Source organism: Dipodomys spectabilis, unplaced genomic scaffold, assembly GCF_019054845.1.
Source record: "Dipodomys spectabilis isolate Male_0828 unplaced genomic scaffold, ASM1905484v1 ptg000420l, whole genome shotgun sequence".
Classification (NCBI taxonomy): Eukaryota; Metazoa; Chordata; class Mammalia; order Rodentia; family Heteromyidae; genus Dipodomys; species Dipodomys spectabilis.
In genome coordinates, this window is record NW_024871097.1 from 1,143,577 (window position 1) to 1,158,325 (window position 14,749).

Genomic DNA, 14,749 nt, shown 5'->3' on the forward strand with positions numbered 1-14,749 from the left:
CAGACTCAGGATATAACATTGTGCATACACTAATGTGTATCACCTTATTTACAACTGCTCCATAAAATTAGTAGTTCAGATGGCAGCCTCTTCATCTTGCACACTAGGCCCACTGGGCATGCTGGGGCCTCTGGTGAAGTAAAAGCCTAGCTGCAGCCCTCCCACCTTCTGCAATGCCAGTGGACTCTGGGAGAAGAAGACTTGCTGGCAGGCTAGGGCAGTCCTCAGTGGGTGTCACAGCACAGAGCCAGCTGCAGTCGCTGGAAGCTCTACCTGGGCATGGCTTACATGGCACGGTGCCACTGAAGCACTCTAGCACCTTCCTGCAGGCCCAGGGCCTGAATGTCCCTTCCCTGGGATCTCACATTGCATTTCATGATGGGGCTGACTGAATCGAAGCCATTCTCCAGATCTGCTTGTACATAGTTAGCCTTCTTGGAGCAGGGGATGACTCTGCTGGGCTGTGAGGAGAAAGACAGGCCCAGAGGTGGTTACTCCAACTTTTGTACCCAGGTCAGTGTGGAAGCTTCCTTCCCTGCATCCTCCCACCGGATCAAGCAGCCCCGCTCCTTGTCCATGGAATAGCAACCATTGACACTCATGTCAGGTACTAATGGCTGCTCTTTTGGGTTCGTTAATTTATGTAAAGAGAGCCCCTCCCTCAGACAACAAGTTATATTCTGGTTTCTGTAAACATTCTGTATCTGAGCATTCCCAATGTTTGGCTTTTTTATTCTTTCTTGTAAATTCTAGTGAAATTTGTATTTTAGGTGTTGAGGTATGGGGAAGAGCAGCCAGATTATGAATATAGTTTCCTACAAGCTTTTTAGCTAAAAAGGAAAACATATTCTCCTCTAAAACTGCTTATCAGTCAATAAATTAGAGGGGAACAAGGCTGTTTTCTCCTAAGATCAAAATATGCTAGTTTTATATGCATGTTTTATGTGTTCAAAATACAATTAAGTCGGCCTGGGAAGGTGGCTCAGTGGTAGAGCGCTTGCTTTGCATGCCTGAGGCCCTGGGATCGATTCCTCAACACCACATAAGCAAAAAGAAAAAAAGCCAGAAGTGGCGCTGTGGCTCAAGTGGTAGAGTGCTAGCCTTGAACTCAAGATCTGAGGGACAGAGCCCAGGCCCAGAGTTCAGGCACCAGGGCCGGACCCCCCCAAAAATACAATTAATTCATTCTCTATCGTGGATACGATTGGGCAAAACTAAGAGTTAAGTGTCCTGGGAGCTAGAGGCAGGATTTTTGTGAGCTTTATCCAAAGGGGGGGGAGTGGGGAGAGAGGGGGAAAGTGTTAAAATCCGTACATTATTTTGTAGAATCAAAGTAATACAAAATGAGGATGACAAAAAATCTGTCTGGTCTAGATCTCATGTGCTGCCCTTGACATGGCACTTTTGCCTTTTCTGGCTGTGGTTAGGTCCACCTGCCTGGTGGGTAAGTTGTCTTCAAGGTATCTTGGTCCTGAAGTGGGACCTGGATTACCTAGTGGCAGTGGGAACCAGTCCAAGGACAGAACAAAGACCATTTCCAATGCATGGCTCCTTAATTCCTCATGCAACTAGGATTACCAGTGAAATTTCTCTGAATTTAACTCCAGAAAACAATCACTGAACCAAAAGGAAAGGCCACCAAACACCTTTCCTATTCCTCCAATCCCTCCTTCCTTGGTAAAGCGCAAAATAGTTTTGCAGGTTTTGGTGCACAAACAAATCACCCACCCTCCCCAGGTAAACTAAGTTGCAAGTGACTAAGTCATGTAAATGCATAATGCCACACTCTTTATTCTGGACAACATCTTCAGGTTGTTTGATGCTTTAATCTTTTTTTTAAATTTCTTTTTGTCAGTTGTGGGGCTTGAACTCTGGGCCTGAGTGTTAACATGTTCCTGAACTCCTCAGATCAAGGGGAGCCCTCTACCACTTGAGCCACAACAACACTTCCTCCTATCTGGTGGTTAAGTGGAGATAACAGTCTCACAGACATTCCTGCCAGGGTCTGCTTTGGACCATGAATTTTTAAATTATATTTCTATATATTTTTGCTAATTTCAGGAGACTTGGTTCTCCTTCCTCTTTAATTTTCTCCTGTATCTTCTTGTTTTGGAACAAATGTCATGGACTGTCCATCCATTCAAAATTAAGCTTATTTCATTAATTTAATAGAAAAGGAATCAAGCCAGCCTGCATCTCAGGGCAGCTTTGCAAATAATGTTAATCTGATAATTCACATCATGACTTTTCAAAGTCATGTTGATAATTTTTTGTAAACCATTCACTAAAGAGTTCCCAATAAGCAAGAATAAATAATAATGTTCTGATTTCTAGCAAGGTTAAAAAAACTAGTAATTCATCAAAACACATTGTATGCTTCCTAGATTCCATGGTGAAGAAGCCCTTAACACTAACTCCCTCCTTTCAAACTTATAGTTTTATTCAGTTTTACTGTGATGGCTTTCATCGGTACTAGCATCAGTAATCTCCTGGTAGTATTTGACAGTGAAATTCCATTTGTTAATAGCTCAATTCTTATTGACAATGGTAGACTCATGAGTTAACTATCACAGAGCATAAAATATTGAATAGCATTAATTATAGGCAACTATTCCATAAACTAATATAAGTACCATGTATATGCATGTTCATATACTTTTTAAAATGCAAAATTACATATCTGTGTCTAGTCACCTCTGTATAACCTCTTTCCTTTCCACATCCAGTTAGTCACTCATGTTAAATACCTGAAGAATAACTTGTCCCAATGTGCTTTCAAGAGGACAGGGGTACCCAAGTCGACTGGCTGTGTCCACTCTGCCCTTGTTTTCTTAGGCAATGCGGTATCATTGTCAGGGGTGTCAGGGATCAGGTGGCTGGAACCATAGTACTATGAATTATGTAGAACACAGTATCAGAGACTAGGATACCAGGGAAAGAAGAATTATGACTGTAATCATTGAGTCGCAGTGGCCAGGTGTAGGAAGCATGTCTCGAGTTCACTGCTCCTGCTGCTCCGAGCCCAAGGAAGCTGGGAAGGTTCCAGCTCTGGATCAGGACCAGGCTTTGTGAACAAGCCCGGGTGAGGAATCTGGGGACCTGCACAGTGACCGCCTCGTGCAGCCTGGAAAATTCCTTAGCATGGCCTAGTCTTCTCCAGAGAAAGGCACATTCACTCCTGTGCCTCTCCTGCCTTCAGGATTCCTGCTGTCCTCTTGTCTTCTGCCATGTCCAACTACAGGTATCGACTTCTCCACACCACTGAGAGGCCATCACAGAGATGCTCACAGGGCTTCCCATGCCTGGTTCACCAAGCATGCAGGGCTCGGGGGTGCCATCTTCCAGGCAAAGTGTACCCCATTTCAGCTTGGGCGCCCCTGCCTAGGGGACCACAAACTGCATTTTTACACAGGAAGCCAGGGGTACACAAGGCCATCCTGCAGTCTAGGGCATCCTTTCCCTCCTCTTGCTCAGGTGTGTGGCGGCTGTGGAGACAACCACAACATAACATTTGATTATCTAGAAGGAAGAGGAAAAAAGCTTTATTGTCCCAGATATAACTGCCCTTGGGATTCTCTGTGTACATGAGGTGTGTGTGTGTGTGTGTGTGTGTGTGTGTGTGTGTGTGTGGTGTGAGAGAGTCAGACACAGCTGGGGTTTGGGGTAAAACACTTCTTCCCTTCAGCATTGAGTTTTGGTATCTAATGGTTGTCCCCCCATCCCAATTCTGAGTCAACGTTCTAAAGTTGTCCTTTTGTATACTTTTATCCTTTGATGTTCTTGATGTTCAGATTCCTATGGTCTGCTTGTGAACTTCACCATTTTCTGTTGAAGGTAGTGCCTTTTTAAAAAACTTATGAAGCCCTTTGATCACTTTAAATGCTATTTTACTGGGTTAGTGCATTTTACTTAGCCCAACTCGGGGCCTCAGATGTGACTGTTAATTCTGATATTAGCTTAGAGCTAATATGAGATACTATCCTTTCAATCTATCTTTCTAGTGAAAGATGTTCAGCATCTTTATTGAAATAATTGCCTGGTTGTGAAAAAAAACACAGTGTTATAAATGTACATTCGGTTGATTTTAGTAAATTCTGCACCACTGTAGTGATATTTATTTTTTACTAAGGTGAATAGTTGGAATGGGGGAAAAAATCACAAATACTTTTTTTATTGTGAAAATACTGTACAGAGGGGTTACAATTACATGAGCAAGATAGTGAGTACATTTCTTATCATGCATTGTAGCCTCCTCCTTTGTTTACCCTTCCCATCCCTTCCCATCTTCCCTCCCCCCCACTTGGTCCTCCCCCCCCCAAGTTGTAAAATTCGTTTTTGACATAACAACTTGTACTTCTCATTGTTGCAACAGGTCCACCTGTATCCTTATTTAAATGACTTTTTGGAAAATCACAAATTCTATAACTTAAAAATTGATAAAATAACAAAAAAAAGAAAGACACTGATTAGGAATGACATACAAATGTAAATGTTTAATAAATAAATGAAATGTTTGAAATTCTTATCCACAAAGGAAATATACATCAAAAAGTCACAGATTCCATCTTACACATCAGAACATTTATCACAACTCAAACAAATAAAAACAAATGCTGGAGAGGTTGAAATAAATAAGGAACTATATTTAGTTGTGTGGCATTATAAACTAGTGCAACCCATATGGAGATCAGAATGGACGTTTAGACAATGCCAAAAAAAGCCACATATTTTAATGAGCTTTACAGCAACTTGGATACATATTAAAGAAATATGATTCAACATGAATATCCATGTTCATGGCAGGAGTATTCATAGCAATAAAGCTCTGCAGTCAACCTAGGTGCAGAAAGAGGGAATAAAGAAAATGTCATATTCATAGCTATAAACATATACTGGGATATAAGAGAAATGAATGCGTCTACTATTTCTTTTCAAAATATTTTTGGATATACACAATCTTAATTTCACTGGGTTTTATGGCATTGAGTTTTGCTTTCATGAGGAACCTCCATAATGATTTTCAGAGCAGTTAAAAAGGTTAAAGACATCCTATAATAAGTGGATGGGGGACTGAAATTTAGATATATGAGTGAACACATACAGGACAATCATATATAGTTCTAATTTGAAGCAATTTTAAGAAGACCACAATTAGCGGAAAGACAATGTTAGAAGATTAATAACAAATTATCTGGAAAAGTTGAATAAAGAGGTATAAAATGAAATTTATCAGAAGCTGTTGAATCATAGAAGATGGGTGTAGGTTAGAAAAACAGATTCATCTGCATGGTCAAGTTGACTGAAGTATATGCATATCTGTTGTACACTGATGAAACTCATTCCAAAACATAAAATATCTTTAAAATCTTTATGAGAACATAGAACAGGATCTATCCTGAGTATATGTAATAGCAAGAATTCACTGGAGGATCAGAAATGGGTAGGAGAGAGAATATCACCAAAATAGTTTATGTGATTCTGTGAAGATGCACAATGAATCTATGTTTGGGAAAGGAGGAAAGAAGATGAAGAACACATATGAGTTGTTGTCAAGATATATTTTACACATATACAGAGATGGAAAAACAGGAAAAATGTGCAACTAATTAGTGCTAATTTAACAAAATATTTTGCTCATTTTAAAAAATGAAACTATAAAAATAATACTTAATATCATCAAATAAATATGCCATGGAAGAAAATGTACATAGACAGATTTTCCCCAAATTTTGTTTTATTTGATAAAAAATGGATTAACTTAAAATGTAATTATGTCTGCAGATGTTAACACTTTCAAATGTCATTGCTAGAACCACCAAAGGAAAATAACAGAGAAGTAGAGAGTAAGAACAATCTCTGCTTTGGATGAAGATACTCAGTAGAAATTTGTGACGAAAGAATGTGCTCTCTTTTCCTCATCAAGATAGAGGTAGGACACTTACCTTTTGACAGAACACTTGTAGGAAGAGCAATGAAGTTACTAATTTAGGTAGTAATTCATTACATTTATTCCCTAATTTTATGATGTGATTCCCAAATGATATGAGTGGTCCTAGGGGATTTTCTGAGCTATTTCACCCAGAGCTTCTTATTGCTTCACCTGTCAATGTTTATTCTGCTACTTTCATTTCTCCTTGTTTCTCAAGTCAACTCCTGTGACCTTTTGATTCATGAGAAAGAGCTGGAGAAATGTGAGTATGGCCTGGAGTCTGAGCTAACATCCACTACAGCTAAGAGTATCTAGTGAAGGACCTCCACCTGGGCCTCAGAATCAGATATTAATTGACCTCTTTGTAAATGGGAAACTCACTCCATCAGGCAGAATCTGTCATTCTTTGACTTTCTCTGAAAAGATTTGGTGCTAGGGCACAATTCAGAATCATTTTTCTGTCCACCAGCCACAGCCTTAGCAGGAGTAACAGATTCAAATCTGAAAATGTTCTCAGTTCCCACAGGGCCAGTCAGAAGACAGGAGATCATACTTTCCTGCTCATCAGGGACCTTCTGGTAGGATTAGAGTCTGGACAAAGACTAAGATGGAGATAAACTGAGACTGGGCGTAAGGGAGACACAAAAACTTCCCTTTCTTTGACTATGAGTGAGTTGTTGAGTCAGACATGAGGCCTCCTTCATATCAGAAAATACACTACGTGAATTATGTCACTGCCTTTTTGTGGGAGGTCAGTTTCTTCGAAGGAGATGGGGTTAAAAGTTGCGACCACCAGTTTGCTCCCTAGGTTGTTGTCTCTCCCATACCTTTCCATGCCAGGAATACATTGATTCTTTCAGGCATTCAACTACTTGTGCAGAGCCTAGGCAGGAATACTATAGGCTATTCTTTTGCATCTCTTGCATTTGAGGTAAAATAGACCCAGGCTCAACTCATTCCAAGATGTAGATGCAATTTGAAAACAAGCTCAGATTTGTACTGAAGATCAATCATATTGAAAAAAATAACTGAAATTAATAGCATCCTTCTGCACTTAAATCTTTACTAACAGACAACTTCCTGGTTGCTCATCATGTAATTTCTTTCTTTATTTAGGTGGAGGGGTCCGGTCATGGGTCCTGAACTCTGAGCCTGGGTGCTGTCCCTCACGCTGTCCCTCAGTTCAATTCAAGGCTCGTGCTCTACCACTTGAGCCACAACACTACTTCCAGTTTTTTTCTTTTTGCTTATGTGGTGCTGAGGAATCGATCCCAGGGCCTCAGGCATGCAAGGCAAGCGCTCTACCACTGGGCCACCTTCCCAGCCCCTGTAATTTCAATTCTTTAGTAGCAAGAACCATTCTAGGAGGTCTTTCCTGGCCATACTTTTTGAGGTTTCCACTGAAAATTGAACTTACTAGAATCTCAAAAGTTTCAGTTTGGAGGTGGTAGATACTGGTGGTTCATACCTACAATCCTATCTAATCAGGAGAATGAGACCTGAGGATGGAAGTTCTAAGCTATCTTGGAAAGAAAGTCTATGAGATGTCTCTCTAGGTACCAAACATAAAAACCCAGAAGTGGTACTCTGTACCAAAGTGATAGAGAGCTAACCTTTATCCAAAAAGCTGAGGGACAGTACTCAGGCCCTGAGTTCACGCGCTGTGAGCAACAAAAAGTAAGTTTCATTTTTTGACTATGGTTTCCTTTTCTAACACACTATGTACTTTATCTGGAAGTCTTACTTAAGGTTCTTATGTCTCACTCAAGTAGATTTTTTTTGCGGGGTGTCCAGTCATGGGGCCTGAACTCTGGGCCTAGGTGCTGTCCCTCAGCTCTTCAGCTCAAGGCTAGGACTTTACCACTTGAGCCATAGCACCACTTCCAGCTTTTTTCTTTTTGCTTATGTGGTGCTGAGGAATCGAACCCAGGGCCTCATACATGTAAGTCCAGAGTTCTACCGCTGAGCCACTTTCCCAGCCCCTCAAGTAGATTTTTGTCTGTCAACAATAACCAAGTCTACAAAGTCTACTTAGAGTACAATCAGCAAGTTTACAACAAATATTTGTTAAGTGTGGGTGTGTAGACCTTAGACTAATTCTTACTTTAAAGAAACTACGTTGGCCTTCCATCCACTTGAACAATTGTGTGGAAAATAGATGCATCTCTGGATTTCTTTGGTTCTTTCCAGAATCTATTTTCTTCAGATTATTTTTCCATTGATACAGAAAACTGCCAATTTGTGGCTACTATTATTTATTGTATTGCTAGTTTTAAGAGTGGGAAAATAGATCAAAGGTATTTCAAATTTCATTTGTATGAAAAATGTTCATTCATTATCTAAATTCCAAAAACACACATTACTAAAGGCACTCTTTCTTTGGTAAAAAGAAGAGCATGCGGGTCAGGAGTTCATAATTGTATATGATTCTATTTTTAAGAGCAAGACTAAATGCTTGCTTGTATATAGTTGACACTTTCAAATAATTTATTACTTAATTATATATGCATAAATATACATATATAATTTACATATTGACACACATATGTATATATACATGTATGCATATAGTATATATATATATATATATATATAGTATCTGTATGCTAGTACTAGGACTTAAATCAGGGCCTAAGTTCTTTTACTTTTCATTTTTGCTCAAGGTTGGCAATCTTCCATTTGAGCCACAGCTCCAAGTTTAGATTTTTGATTCTTAGTTTAGTACCAAGGTCCACTTTACCTTGTGTGTATTGAATCTATGATCCTCAGCTTTCAGCCTTCTAAATAGATAGGTTGAAAGGAAAGCACCACTAAAACCAGCCCTATTCAATTTGAATTAAAAAATAAATTTAAAGAACAATAACTTGTAGTGATTTCAAATAAATGTCTTTTCATTTTAACTAAAATAAACTGCATAATTTTTTTTCTTTTTCCAACTCAAGTACCAAGAAAGAAAGGGAAAAATTCAAAACTAAAGAAAATTCTGAATCTAACAATTCTCAAGCCTGCTAGCCACAGTTTCTTTGCTGGGAAATAGAACAGGTTGATATTGTCTACAAGCAAAGCAGGAGAAAATGCTCTTCACTGAAGTTGCTGCAAGTCTGATGAGGATGAGGGCAAGCAACTTTATCCAGGAAGTATTACAAAGTGTTTGCTGTGGTAGGCTGACTCTAGTGAATAACTGTAGCCTATCTTATAGGATGTTCATAATGATGTGGAGAATAATCAAAGGTGAATATATGATTAGAGAGGTGTGATTTCCTGAAGATGAATGTTTATATTGTAGTTAGTATACTGTTGAAAATGAGACAGTTAAGATAGGGATGTTTATGTAATTTTGCTGCTTGTAAAACAGTTAGACTAGCAATACCTTTGAAAATTGATAGTAAAGTAAGAGTCCTTAAAGTTTCTATTGCAACATAAAATTTTACACAATAAGTAGTTGTTTATTCTAAATTGGTTTAGAAATGAAATATCATAATATATTGAATACTCAATAATAATGACTTAAGAAAATGCCAAGGACAGTCACAGTTACTTAGGAGGTGGAGATCTGAAAATAGCCGTTTAAAGCTCGGCCAAACAGAATATAACTGTGAGACAGTCATTAGCCAAGAAAAAAAGTAAGTTGTTCTGGGTTCAAGTTGTAAACTGCTAGCCTGATCAAATTGGCTCAAGGACAACACCAGGCCTAGTTCAAACCTCAGTACTGGCACAAAAATAAATTATGCAACTAAAAGATACAAATATGTTTATTTAAATAAAGTTGTTGTTCCTTGTAACCTTCACAATATAATAATAAACTAATTTTATATATATATAATTTATAGCAGTTATAGAATATCAATAATTATACATATATTATTTATATGTTATACAACATTACATATACTATACACAGATTATAGTAATAACAATAATATCCATTAAATTAATACATGTTTTAGAATAGGGAATAGATATCTTTGGTACAACAAAGTACCTCACCACAAAAAATTATTCCTTTTGGATTATATATCACTATCAAAGTATTCCATGTGCATTCAAGGTAATTAAAAGCCTGTGTTCATAAGTACAGGTGTTGTTGACATGGATTTGTTACTCCTTAAACAATTACTCTAATTACTTCCACAAACAGTGGAAGCTGAATGATGTTCATCCAGGTATTTCTTTAGAAATTAAACTGATCTTTATTTGATACAAAGATCACTTACAAAGTCATTATCCATACCCTTTTCATTTAAAATTATTTACCTTCTGTAGCAATTTTACTGCCATTATAATCATAATGAAGAAGATAATGTGGGTTTATCTGCTCCATAGTTCTTAAGAGCTAATGAATCTGACATTTACATAATATCCTTAGAAATGCCTGGTGGAAAACTGGATTTGAATTATGGGTATGCAACTGCTCAGCCTTAGGGAGTGGGAAATTTGCTTGGCCTTGTTGCCTAGGTCTTTTTTAGTGAAATATTGAATACCTTTCCTAAATTGCAGAACTATCATGAGCACTAAAACTACTTTAGTGAAGGTGCACTGCTTGGAATGGTGTCTGCACATTGCATAGTAGGTCCCAGATAAATCTGCTTCTATCACCATGGTCACAGCATCCTTCCTGAAGGCCTTCAGAAATATTTACCAAGTGGAGTTCCGGGAAGATGGAGGAGGAGAAGTTGGAGGCTAAACAAGCTCTCACATAGAAAGCAGTATTAGAGTTCCAGTGAACAGTCCTAAGCCAGAGAATCACACCAAGTGTGCCATCACAGGACAGAGAGGTAGGCCAGAGAGGGAAAATCCAGGCAAGGAGACAGATCTGAGCAATTGCCAGCAGCCGCCACTGCGGTGGCAGAGGTGGCGGCGGTGGCCGTCCTCGCAATACCTGTAAAAGAGAGTCCGGGACAAAGGAGCCAGATGTGGTGGGCAAGCGGATTCTACTCAACACCAGCAAGAACTGACAAGGAGCAGACATATTCATCCTGCAGTTTACAGACCAGAGATGACCCAGGAACAAAGACTCGGCATGAGTAGAAGCCTAACGTCCTCACTCCTTCTCAGGGAGCAGAGGAGGGAAGGCCACCCCTCCCCGCCAGTACCAGAGATCTCCATCTTGGATCTGACAAAGTTCAGTGGAGCTGCTAGCTCGAATTCAAGCCTTGGAAGAAAACTAGAGTCATTTAGCAGGTCACAAGAACCTAAAATTATATGGCAGACTCAGCTCCACCCAGGGAAAATCACCCAGTTTAGGTGCCAGCCTCAGGAGTGGCTTTCTTCACTGGGTAATCAGAGCCAGAGGCTGCCCCTCCCTTTAGCAGCCTTGACAATCAGTTGAAATTCAGTAAACATAAACCCTGAGAGTGGCTCCTGGCTGGGCTCCGTGAGTTTCTCACAAACTAGCCTTCGGGAAAAGATACTGTTTGCTGAAAGGCCTCAACTCTACCCAGAACATAGCCTTATCACAGTATCTCCAAACTTGAGGAAAAAGCCATCTCCATCTTTTGTGAAAATCAAAGCAGATCTCCCTCCCATTGAACTAACCTGGGAGGAGGATCACAAAATCCTGGGTAAAGCAGAGCATTTTTCTGCCTGTTCAAACAAACTGACTTAAGAAATCAACCAAACCACAGGATAATCAAACAACATAAGCAGACCAGAGACTCCAACAAGGGGCTGGTTACAGACACAAGGGAGATACAAGATGTTTCCCACCCCTCCCCCCAAAAAATCAAAGAACTTTATTTTTTCTATTGATTTTGTACCTTTTATAAATTTTTTTTCTAAAACTGTTTTTTAATTTTTTCCTTTTTTGAAAAAAATGTTTTCTAGTAATTTTTTTCCTCTTGTAATTTTTATTTTAGGGGTATGTGTCTGTGTGTGAGTTTTTCTTTCTTTTATTTACTTTAAAAAATTTATTTTTTTTTGTTTAGTTCTACTGAACTTCTGATCTTTTTTTCTTTCTTTCTTATCCTTTTCACCTTTTCTTCTCTTTCGTTCTTCTTTATATGACTTAATTGTTGTTCTGCACATCCTCAGATAAACCCGTAGTCGATTATTAGACATTATCCCACATTGTGTACACACTTAATCCACAAATTTATTACTCAATTCAAAACCTCTTAGATTTAAATACCTTAATAGCAGTACTACCTCTTTATACCTACATAATATTTTAAGTATTTTTATTTTTAAGTTTTTCACATCTCCTTTTTATACCTCCCCTTCACTCATTATATTCACGTTCTAACCTGAATATTTTGTTTTTGAAATTGCTTAATATTTTTAATTTTTGCTTTTCTATTTTTTCTGGTCTTTTTTTTCCCTTTCTCTTTCTTCTTTTTCACTCTCTCTCTACTTTCATCCTATCCAACCTATTTCCTGCTTTGAGATTAGGACTTAATTAAGTTAACTCTCCCTGTACCTTCCCACATTACTCTATTCCTATTTTTTACCAACATCTCTCCCTAAACCTAAATATTTCTGGCTTACCAAATTCTTCTTTGCGGTTCATAGCCCACTAATATATAGTTGTTTGATCTTGAATAGATGTATCTGTTGAACTAGATTTTATCTACAGACTATTGACTGTGCAAATACAGACTTTGGTTGATGCTTGCCATAAGTTAGTGTTCTAGCACAAAACATGTTATTTTCATTCCAAATGGGCAGAATAAGCTGGAAAACCACAAGAAAAATGGCAATTCCGGGTATCTCAACTCCTACTCATGATAATCAGGGGACAGAACAGATAAACAATAATTCAGAGGAGTTTCCAAATAGCTCTACAAACACTGCTGGCAAACATGATAAATGAAAAGATGAAAAACTTACAAAGGACTCTTAATGAGCATGATAGGGAGAGAGAGGAGGCAAACAAAAGGTCAATGCAGGAAAAGATTGAAAACCTATAATGGACTCTGTATGAGTGTGATAGGCAGAGACAGGAGGCAATCCAAAGGTTTATACAGAACTATCATGAGCGTGAGGAAGCTACTCAAAAACTGATACAGGATTTGCATGAGCAGCTAGAGAATACTCAAAGAGAAAGGCAAGAATGGCAAGAGCAGGCTGAGGATTTGAGAGAGCATGATGAAAATACACAAATATCACTAAAGGCATTCATGGAATCCATTAACAAAGAGCTGAAGGACATCAGGGAGGCCACAAAGGGAATGCTGAATGGAACCCAACCGAAGGAATGGGAGTCCAAGGAAACCACAACCAATCAAATAATTGATTTGAGAATAAACACTGAACACCAAATTAAGGAAGTAAAGAAGTTCATACAAGATCTAAAACAAAGCTTCAACGAAGAATTTGAAGCCAACAAAGCTGACCAATTAGAAGGAAAAGAAATAAAAAAACAAAGTAGAAAGTTTATACACCAGGTTAAACCACACAGAAGATGAAATCTAGGGGATTGAAGACAACCTAGACATTATAGAGAAAGAACATACAACCATCCAAGACAAGCCTAAGAAATGTGGTAGATCTATTCAACACTTGGAAGATACCATCAGAACGACTAATCTAATGATAATGGTGTAGAGTAGCAAATAGAAACAGAAGTTAATGGTCTGGGAAATTTGTTTAACGGATCCTAGCAGAGAACTTACCAAACATGCAAAAAGATATGCCTATTCAGATACAAGAAGCTTTTAGAACTTCAAATCGACCAGACCAGAATAGGAAATCCCACCGAGATCAATTCAGACCACAAGAGATCAATTCAGACCAAGGAAAAGATCCTTAAAGCTGTCAAGAAGAAAGGACTAATCAACTATAAAAGGGGAACCAATTAGAATCACCTCAGATTTCTCAGCAGAGACAATCAAAGCAAGAAGAGTCTGTAATGATGAATGCCATGCCCTATAATCAACTATCAACCAAGAATACTGTACCCAGCTATATTCAACTTCATAACTGAAGGCCAAATAAAAATCTTCCATAGCAAGAAAAGTTGAAACAATACATCTCCATCAAACCAGCCCTACAAAAGATTCTTAAATATATCCTACACATAGAAAAACAACAAGACCACAATAAAGGTCAGGAAACCACACACAAACTGAGAATTCAATTACCATAGGAAGAACCCAGTTTTCGCAGCCCCCAAGAAGGTGGGTAAAATGGCGGGAACTCCCAAATAGCTCTCAGTCATATCTCTCAACATTAACGGACTTAACTATCCAATTAAGCGACATAGACTGTCTAGTTGGGTTAAAAACCACAATCCTTCTATCTGCTGCCTTCAGGAGTCACATCTTGCCCATAAAAACAAACACATTTTCAACGTTAAAGGCTGGAACAAAATCTACCAAGCAAACGGCCCCCATAAATGGGCAGCAGTTGCAATCCTAATATCAGATAAAATAGACATCAAATAAAAATTCATGAGAAGAGATAAAGAAGGTCCCTACATACTAATTAATGGATCTCTCGGTGAGGAGGATATTACAATTCTAAATATATATTCGCCAAACAATGGAGAACCCAAATTTATCCAAGAAACACTACTTTCCCTCAAATCCCACATAGATCCAAAGACATTAATTGTTGGGGATTTTAACACACCACTCTCCCGACTAGATAGATCAATTCAGCAAAAACTCAATAGAGAAACCGCAGATCTAAACAGCTGCATAGATCACCTACATTTAAGAGACATCTACTGAACATTTCACCCAGCAGCCTCAGAATACACGTTTTTCTCAGTAGCACATGGAACTTTTTCTAAAATAGACCATATTTTAGGCCACAAAGAAAACTTGTCCAAATTCAGAAACATTGAAGTTATACCTTGCATTCTCTTGACCACAAGGGAGT